Source organism: Micromesistius poutassou (genome assembly GCF_964030765.1).
Source record: "Micromesistius poutassou genome assembly, chromosome: 11".
In the NCBI taxonomy this organism is placed as follows: domain Eukaryota; kingdom Metazoa; phylum Chordata; class Actinopteri; order Gadiformes; family Gadidae; genus Micromesistius; species Micromesistius poutassou.
This window is the reverse complement of record NC_140281.1, coordinates 3,111,131-3,120,584: the sequence shown is the minus strand read 5'-3', so window position 1 is coordinate 3,120,584 and position 9,454 is coordinate 3,111,131.

The following is a 9,454-nucleotide window of genomic DNA, read 5'->3' as shown; positions in this document are numbered from 1 at the left end:
GGTGACGACAGAAGCTCCACACATGCATGGAGCTTCTGTCCTCCTAAAGCTACTTCCACATCTGGACCAAGGTTCTCCACTCACTATACACATTATACTCATTGTACACTTAAAACCCAAGATGCGTTCTGAACCCGTTTTCTGAACCCGCTATTTGACCATTGGACCGCACCCCTCTTATGTAGACCACGCCCATATAGCATAGAACACACCCCAGGAAAATATATGCCGTGTGGAGACCTACCTGTCGTGTATTTGGGTACATGTTTATGTTCATTTGTTGTTAGTTGTATATATGTTATGTATTCGTTGTGTACTTGTGTACTTGGGCGTACCTGGGGCGTATGCTCGAATCGCTCGGGGCGATCCAGGACGGGACAGGTGGAAGTGTCCGTCATACGCGCCACCTTGGCTCCGCCCTCTGTGACCCAGAGCACCTTATTGGCTGTCTTATCGTCCATGCTCAGCTTCATCGAATCTGGGAAGATGATGTCATTCTCACAGACATTACACCTTGCAAACATGATACCATTAATACATAGAGATCACATGAGAGATCACACACTTAAAGATAGCTAAAGATACATTTAGCAGTAAGTGTACAGTGAAAATACACCCAGAGAAAACATGCTCCTGTAGTTCTCCAGAATTGGCAGATTATCCTTAATTGTATATTTTATTATTCTGCTCATATCTACGTGGCTGGTTAACAGGATGGTCTATAATAGTTTGACATGAAATTACTATCCACTCATAACACAATGCGTAGAGGCAGGGATTTTTGTCAGAATTGTGAAGGTGAAGATTGCATGAACAGATTATGTACGTTGATGTATTGATGGTGTATTTACATTTGATGAGGTCTGCTCGGCACTTGGGTTCTGGTATGTTGGCTTCATACTCTGGGATCTTCTCTAGAGAACAGACAAGAGAACACAGTAAAGGAGATGAACTCGATATACCAACTTATATATAACTAATAGAACAACGAAAAGATGACTAACTAACTAACAGAAAGAGAGTTAAACTAACTAATTTAAAGACTAAACTAACTTAAAGGGTTAATAACCTAACTAAGAGTTGGCAGTAGAAGAGGGTCATGTAATGTATATCTGACCAAAAGCCTGACATTTAAGATGGATTCCAAACAGCATGCAGACTAATTAGGCAATGAGCTTGCATGGCGCGGTACCTGCGGGGGGGCTCCCATCTTTAGACCTCTTGGCTGAGGAGGAAGAACAGCAGGTGTTAGAGGACATGTAGATGGATGTGTAGGAAAAGAAGGATGGGCTCTATCTAGAGAACGCGCTACAGATAGATTCCCCCTTAGACGGCACATTCAGGCATTAATGCTACAGGAGATGTAAGGGGAGGTTGCTGTCTTTATATCGCCGGCCGTGTCTCCTGCAGTCACTCTGTGGTGTCTCAACGTAAACATGAAGTAACTGAAGTAACAAGAATATAATTTACTCCCCAGGTTCTGCCTCTCCCAGGACTAAGTCATTTAGCAGGAGGTCGACCTAGCAGACCAGGAGGTCCATGAACCCAGACCCATGCCTAGGTAGGCTGCATCAGTCATTCTCTTCCAGCCATTGCACCCCCACTCCGCAGAGACATGGATTAAATGACTGACAGGTCGTCTTGTGGATCAACAGCATACCCTGACAGGAATTATGTTAACGGTCCTTTGACGTCATCACACTTAAACCCATAAAGCTGTCTGCTTTTACATATCGTTCCATGTCTTTATTAAGTGTGTAGTCAATACTGTACTGGTGTGTGTTATTGAGTATACTAGAGTAGCACTTTGGTTTCCTCTGCTGGTATTCTGTGGTTTGTTCCTCGGCACTCAGGTTGAGAAGCTGAATTCTCTGCATTACAACGCCAGTCATCAGCCAGCTAAAAACCACAGCAGGGGACAGCATCAAGTAGCTCCCGTTACTAAAACACACTATCTGTTACGTCCAGGATCTACTGCCACCAGCACTCGTCCTCACATTATGACAGCTCACGGCTGCGTGTGCAGTCAAGTGCAGGGCTGCAATGATTAGTGGACATGTGTCAAATGTGAAACGTCTTGCCTCAAAAGTAATTTCTGAAGTAGAAATTTTATGTGTTCATGGTTCATTATGAAATTCACTTTCGTATTTCTCGGCTGCTTGTCAGAGAAAACAAGCAGATTCTATTTGCATTCTGGTAACGTATGATTGGCATTTACTCTCATTTCTGAGATTTTATATGCTAAAGTATTTATAAAAAATACAGAATGGTTAGTTGAACGGACTATGGAAATAATGGTAAGATGGATGCACTATGGAATTGATTGATGTGTTGTTGTGTTGTGGAACCATGTGATGAATCTCACACTCCAGTAAACCTCCAGGAACCCAGGTCAAAGGTCAGAGCACTGCCGGATCGGAGATTCTATTAGTAGTTAAAGTGGAATGTAGAAGTAGGCTTGTTACGCATGCTTTTTTAGAGTTGTTATGTTAATAGTTATGGTGATATTTAGAACTATTTTATGATAGTTATGGCGATGTTTAAAGTCATTATATTGATGATTGTATTTAGAGCTATCATGTTAATAGTTATGTTTATATTTAGAGCTATTATGTTAATAATTATGTTTATGTTGAGAGCCGTTATATTAATAGTTATCGTTATGTTTGACTAAAGTATATATTTTAGAGCTATTATAAAAGTTATGGTTTTGTTTAGAGGAATTATAATAATAGTTATGAGGTAATATATTAGAGTTATGCTTGAGTCTAAAGGTATTATATTAGAGTTATGGTTGGATTAGGGAGGTATTATAATACTTACTACTGATACATGTTCAGAGGTATTGTAATAATAGTAAGGGTTATCTTTAGAGGAATTATAGTGCTAATGTTCAAGTTCACGTTGTTCAGAGATCAGATCACAATAATATCATAATAATCATGTTAGGGTTTCAAAGTATTACATGATTACATTACGGATTGGCTTAAAGGCGTTATCTTTATAGTTGTGATATATTAAAAGGTATAGACCTATAATACTGGGCTCAGAGATAGCAAGGGCCGGATGGGCAGCACGGGGAATGTTAAGCTGGTGTTTGAATATAGCAGGTGGTGAAAACAAGCGTCCCTTTGAGACTTGGTGGGTGACTTATCGGAGGTCGTTAAAGAGCTCCGGGACAGCACTCTGGCGGGTCTCACTCTCGTTCACAGTCGTTTCAGTCTACTTATTACATTTGCCAGACGGCAGCATCCTTGATTCACCGCAGACCACCTTGGTCACGGTTACTGGTAAATAATGGATAAATAAACGCTAAAACACGACACTGAAAAATGTATAAACAAACAGATATGTACATGCAAACGGTTAAATGGCTTCTCGTATATTGTATTGTAGTTTCTCTTCTTCTGACAAATGTACTTATTGTCAGAAGCTTTGGATAAAAGCGTCTGCTATCTGTATGTGATTATTAAACCATTAAAAACGAAGTCAATGAAGTCATTTAGCTGTCTAATAGTTGTGTAATAGTTAATACTTGTAAACGTTAAACATGAAACCGTTATTAGTAGGTCCCTTGAGCGCGTTGATTCTACCGGTCAGTTAACGACACGGCTACATATCACCTGTCTCCATCCAATCAGAAACAACCTTCAGGTCATCAACTTCAACCTGCTAAAACAACCATAACCAATATCAATTGTAGATGGAACGTTAAATCAATTTTTTTTGCACAGTTTAAAAACTGAAAAATATGTACATTGACGTATCAGAATATTAAACACAGTTATGTGTTAAATTAATGGTATTGTGATCAATACGTATTTAATACGTTGTAAATATGTTTAATTTATATGTAATTATAGTAATTATCAGTATTTCTCACTGTGTTTCCTGTTGGGAGAAAGGATCCTGGTGTCGGCGGGCATTATCCAGACTGGTCACAGGTTTGATTCCCTCCTGCTGCAAGATGTAGTTTCTCCTGGTAAGTCCTGGTCGCTCCTGGTTACTCCTGGTCACTCCTGGTAATGCTGGTTCACTTTCGATTACTCCTGGTTTCTCCTGGCACTGGTCTTATATGCCCACTGGGAGGAGCGAGGCTAAGACAAAAGGTACGTATAGGACAGGAGGGAGATAGGAGGGCCGGCAGTGTAACTGGACCTGTGCCTGCAGGGTCTGTCCATAAAAAGTCTGATGAGATTCAGGATGAAAGAGGGGACGTACAATGATGGACAGACCAACAGTTGGCGTGCCTTCATGTGTGTGTGTGTGTGTGTGTGTGTGTGTGTGTGTGTGTGTGTGTGTGTGTGTGTATGGGTATGTACGTGTTTGCATGCATGTGAACGTGTTTGTATATGTGTGTGTACGTGCTTGTATGCATTTGTGTGTGTGTGTACGTGCCTGTATGCATTTGCGTGTAAGTTCTTGTAAGCGTGTGCGTGCATGCATGTGTGTGTGTGTGTGCATGCATGCGCATATGTACACATTCATGTGACTGCATGTTCAGATGTCCACATGCATCCAGGGTGTAGTGACACACTGCTCTGCGGCCGGTGTCCATGAGGCGGGGTCCTAGTGCCGTACTCTTTGGCACCACAGGAAGAATGTCAACGAAACATCTGAACCACCCAGAGCCCATCCATCCTCTCACCACCCTGCCCTGTTTGTTTATAGCCAACACAGAGGCAGGTCCACCCACACAAACACACAGGAATGAATTCAACATGCAGTGCTGTAGAAAAAAGATTAGACCGACTCTGACCAGAGGAGGGATCCCTGACCCACCTGCTTCTCTCAGCCAGCAGACTCCTGAGCAGCGAACAGCAGAGTCACAGAGTTGACTAAACAAGGTCATACCGTGTCCCCGACCTGCATTAACGCTGAGCTATTTAGCATTATAACGCCTTGATGTCTGTGGGGGGGCCACAGCAACCCTGAAGCCCCACGTCGTAAAAGCTGAGATTTGTGTCGTGTTTATTGGCTGTAGCGTGCCACTCAGGGTATCGGGCTAACACGCATCTAGCTGTTAGCACGGGACAGGCTTGCACGATGACCAGCTGTTCGTGGGAGACAGGGCTAACACGCTAAGTAGCCGTGAGCGGGGGACAGCAGACTTGAGCGGGAAAAGATCAAATGGGAAAGTGGCATTAGCTAAAAAATTGTCAAGCCCTCCATAAAACACAGAGCGGACGTCTGCATCTCGTTGGCCACTGGTTCGGCCAAGTTGTTGGGACACCTGTGGACTGGGACTGACTTGTTGACTTGTTGACTGATGAAGTGATGTGTATTTTTGTTTGGTGTATGCCCCTGGAGATAGATTCAAAAGTTGAACTTGAAATTGCACCAAGACCCTGACCTCTGCAGGGCTTCAGAGGTCTGAGGGAGAGGCTGTGTCCATCAGGACTATTAATAGAATATACGATTTTGTCGATGCACAAGTAGAAGGAAATGGGATCCCTGCATTTAACACAACACTAGTAACACGATCAGTACTAGTAGCTCAGTTCTCTGTGCTGCTCTGGGGAGGAACTAGACCATCTGGGTCCCTGTCCACAGGGACCACACCATATCCCAAATCCTGAACTGTCAACGCTCGGGCAACTCCGCCATCCCCGTTCGCTCCACCCCCCCTGCCGGTGTCCTCGCCTTCACACTCGGGCTCGTCTCCTCTCGCCCGAAGCGTGAAGGGATCAAGCCTTAGAACGGAGGGAAGCGGAATGGTAACGCAGCCAAAGAGAGCAACATGTGAAGCCCCGTCTCATGGCTCAGGGTGTGTATATATAATCTCCCTGTGTACAGGTGATACACAGAAAGCCGCATTTGAGCTGCTGAGCTCCTCAGCAGCTGCCAGTGCTGTTAGCGCCGTGTCACGGCAAGACAACATCGCTCAGGGTTGGGTGGACGACGCAGCCACTCATCCTGCAACACAACCTGAGTGTGTATGTGTGTGTGTGTGTGTGTGTGTGTGTGTGTGTGTGTGTGTGTGTTTCTCTGAGGTCATACAGTATGTGTGCAGTGCCTCATACTACAGTCACTCACCCTGCAACACAACCTGAATCTGTGTGAATGTGTGTGTGTGTGTGTGTGTGTGTGTGTGTCCGTGTGTGTGTGTGTGTGTGTGTGTGTGTGTGTGTGTGTGTGTGTGTGTGCCAGAAGGTCAGAGCGGACTGACCTATATGGAGCCAGAGACACATTCTGATGAATTCTGATCAATTCTCTGATGTTTTGGAGCAACTACAGTAGTGGAGGTTAGTCTATACTATGTGTCTAGAAATACACAGGGAAACACTTAAACACGTAAACACAGACAGGGTAAGGACACTTCAAATCAGACAGCCAGACTTACTATATCAGAACAACATCACATGTGGGGTAGTGTAGGTTGCATAATAGGTGTTCATGGTGGCTTGGATGGTAATATATAGAAGTATTTTAATTCTCCCTCCACTTACAGCTCCTATTCTCTAAAAAAAATTGAATACAATAAAAAGTGAAACCATTTTTTCATTATGTAGGGGAAAATGTAAGAATATAACCCAAGTAAAATAAATAGTACATTTCCAACATAGGCTACTGGAAATAGCCGATTCCAATAGGATTCAACTAACATCTATACTTTAATTGTATATTATAACCCACACCTTCGGATCAGAAAGAACTTTCTAAAACGATTGTTTACATTCAAGTTCACAACCCAGATGAGACCATCCTGTCTCGCGAGTTCCCATTACGTTTCACTGCGAAACGTGAACTTGAATATCTGGATGGTCTCACAAGAGTACAAGCTCACTGTCTGGTGCCAGGGGTCAGCAACCCTACACCCCTCTGCAGTGGCGCCTGTAGCTTTGAAAAAAATTGAACAAAATAATGGCTATTTTTACTTTTTCTTTCAAAGGGAACACCTCTTATTTTGGAGATCAAGGTGATACTGTGAAACGAAAATAACAAAAAAAAAAAGTGTTCTAATATTTTGTCAACCAAAATAAACCTCACAACCTCCTAAACTACAGATTGCATAAATGCAACAAACGATAGATAGGCTATTAATTATACGCTGTTATCTTCATTTTCGGTGTCAAATAGGTTTTGTGGCTCCAGATATATTTTATTTGGTGGGAGAGGAACCAAACATTGCTTTTTTGATAAAGGGCGCAGACCCCTGGCTTGGGCGAAGAGAATGTCTTGTCCTCCCCCGTGTGGCCGCTTGATGCCATAACATCACATACCGAGCAGATTACATTAAAATCCACCACAATATAAAGAGAGTAGGAGCGTCGCCTTTCATATTAATAATAATACATATGAATGGTCTTACCACGAAGTCCCACCACTATTTAAATATACATCCAACGTATTTACCTGTAGGTAATCAGGGTTAGGTATGGGTGACCACAGACGACCACAGACGTAGGGTGTGTAGGGTGACCACAGACGTCCCCCCCCCCCCCAACAATCCCGTCCAACCCCCCCGTCAACAATTCCGTCTCCCCCCCCCCCCCCCCCCCCCGTCAATAATCCCGTCCGACCCCCTCCGTCAACAATCCCGTCAACCCCCCCCCCCCCCAGTGTCCCTGTTTTAGTTATCTATGACAAAAAAAAACTACATATTTGGAGGTATTTGGAGAAATCTGGTCACCTTAGGTTAGAGTAGAGACGGAAGAAGACCAATTCGGGGATCGAACCCGGGCTTTTCTCATTAAACACAGCGCCAGCCCATTAGAAACACATTGAACTAGTAATCTTGTTAAATTGGGGAATTGCGATGTCTGGACTTCCAGAATTCAGACGTTCAGCTCGCAAGTAAGGAACCGGTAACTAGGGTTAGGGTTAGTGTTAGGGTTAGGGTTAGGGTTAGTGTTCACAAAGGTTTAGGAAACCGAGGAAACAATTAACACATCTGACGTAATGAGCTCGAACTAGGGACTAGAATGGAACATTGCTGACATGTTGTGGACAGCTTTGGAACTGCAACTGGAACTTTGCTGTTACCCTTAAAAAAACAAACGGAACTTTAGAACCTTACTTGATGCAACAGCTGACGACACTGGCGCAACAGCAGCAGCAGTTCATTTTCCCTCCACAGGATGGCGCTACGAAACAAGAAAATATGCACCACCCATAGTCGTTTGTCAAGTTCAAGTTCAATGTCAATTGTTCAAGTTCAATGTCAATTGTCAACTATCAATGCTTGAACTTTCACACACTGCAACTCTATAAGGAGAGGAGGCAGTTATCTAAAATAAGTCTGACTGACAGTAATGCATTAAAATGCAGTTAATGTTGGTTACAGTGTGCATGTATTATCAATGGGAACTTTGACATAATCTTGGACAGGGCAGTCCTACTACGTAATAGCAGAATTTCTGGAGGGCGACGGGACAGAGCCTGGGCTGGAAACCAAAAGGGGTTACATTTCTTATGCATGCTGTTCAAATCCAGATCTTGACAACTTTACATCTGTATATAAGAAGACATCAATTGACCATTGATATTGGTGTTGTGTAGCACTTTAATGACACATTTAACAAAATAAACATTTACAAATGTAGCCAGGAAAGATGTCAAAACAAAAACAAGTAGGCCCTAAGTAAGTTTGGCTATTTTCTCTGTACCTACAAGCCCTACACTACATCTGTCTCACTCAACAGGAACTAAAGGTTTGTTTCTCCATGACCCCTCATCTCCTCTGGCCTCCTCCTCGCTCCAGAGACCAGGACCCCCGACCGGAGACGCCCGACCAAGGCCTTCAGAGTCTTCTCCTTGACTCCGCCGGAAGAACTGAGAGACCATAACACAACAAGCGTCTTTGGTTTATCCTCTTCTTTGTTTAATCCTCCCTCTCAAACTTATGGAAGAAAATTTACCTTACATTATTATGCTAACATATATTTTTCATCTGGCCTATATGCTATATAAATATAATAATGGTGAAGAAAAGCTTAAGAAGACAAGTCCCCACTCCTCTCTAACAGAGGGCCTGGAGGGGTGCCATAAGGTCTGTTGATTAACTTATCTGTGTTTACCCACTGACATAGAGGTCAAGGATCAGGGTGACCTGATGCTAGTCTAGGGGCAAGGACAAGCCGGACACCCCATTCTTGTGTCGTAAAACTGTTGCTGAATCATTCACAGGAATTCCTGGGAGGCAGGATGCGGGCCAGGAGGGAAACTAGAAAAACAACTGATTGTGAGACTAGTTAAACATGGTGTGTGCAGGAGATATCGTAAATAACAACATCCTCGATGGACAGAAAGGGAGATATAAGGAGGGGCCCGTGACTAGCTCTCCAGTTCTTTGTCCAAACCAACTCAGCTTTGCTCTTACTTGTTCGCGAGTAAAAATAAAGTCTTTTGTCATTCTTGCTCCGGTCTCCTCAAACTCTCTTATTTAAGTTATAGTGTTAAATGCGGTTTATCTACCACAAACTCTGTGATCCCGATTTTTTGCCGTTCTTTT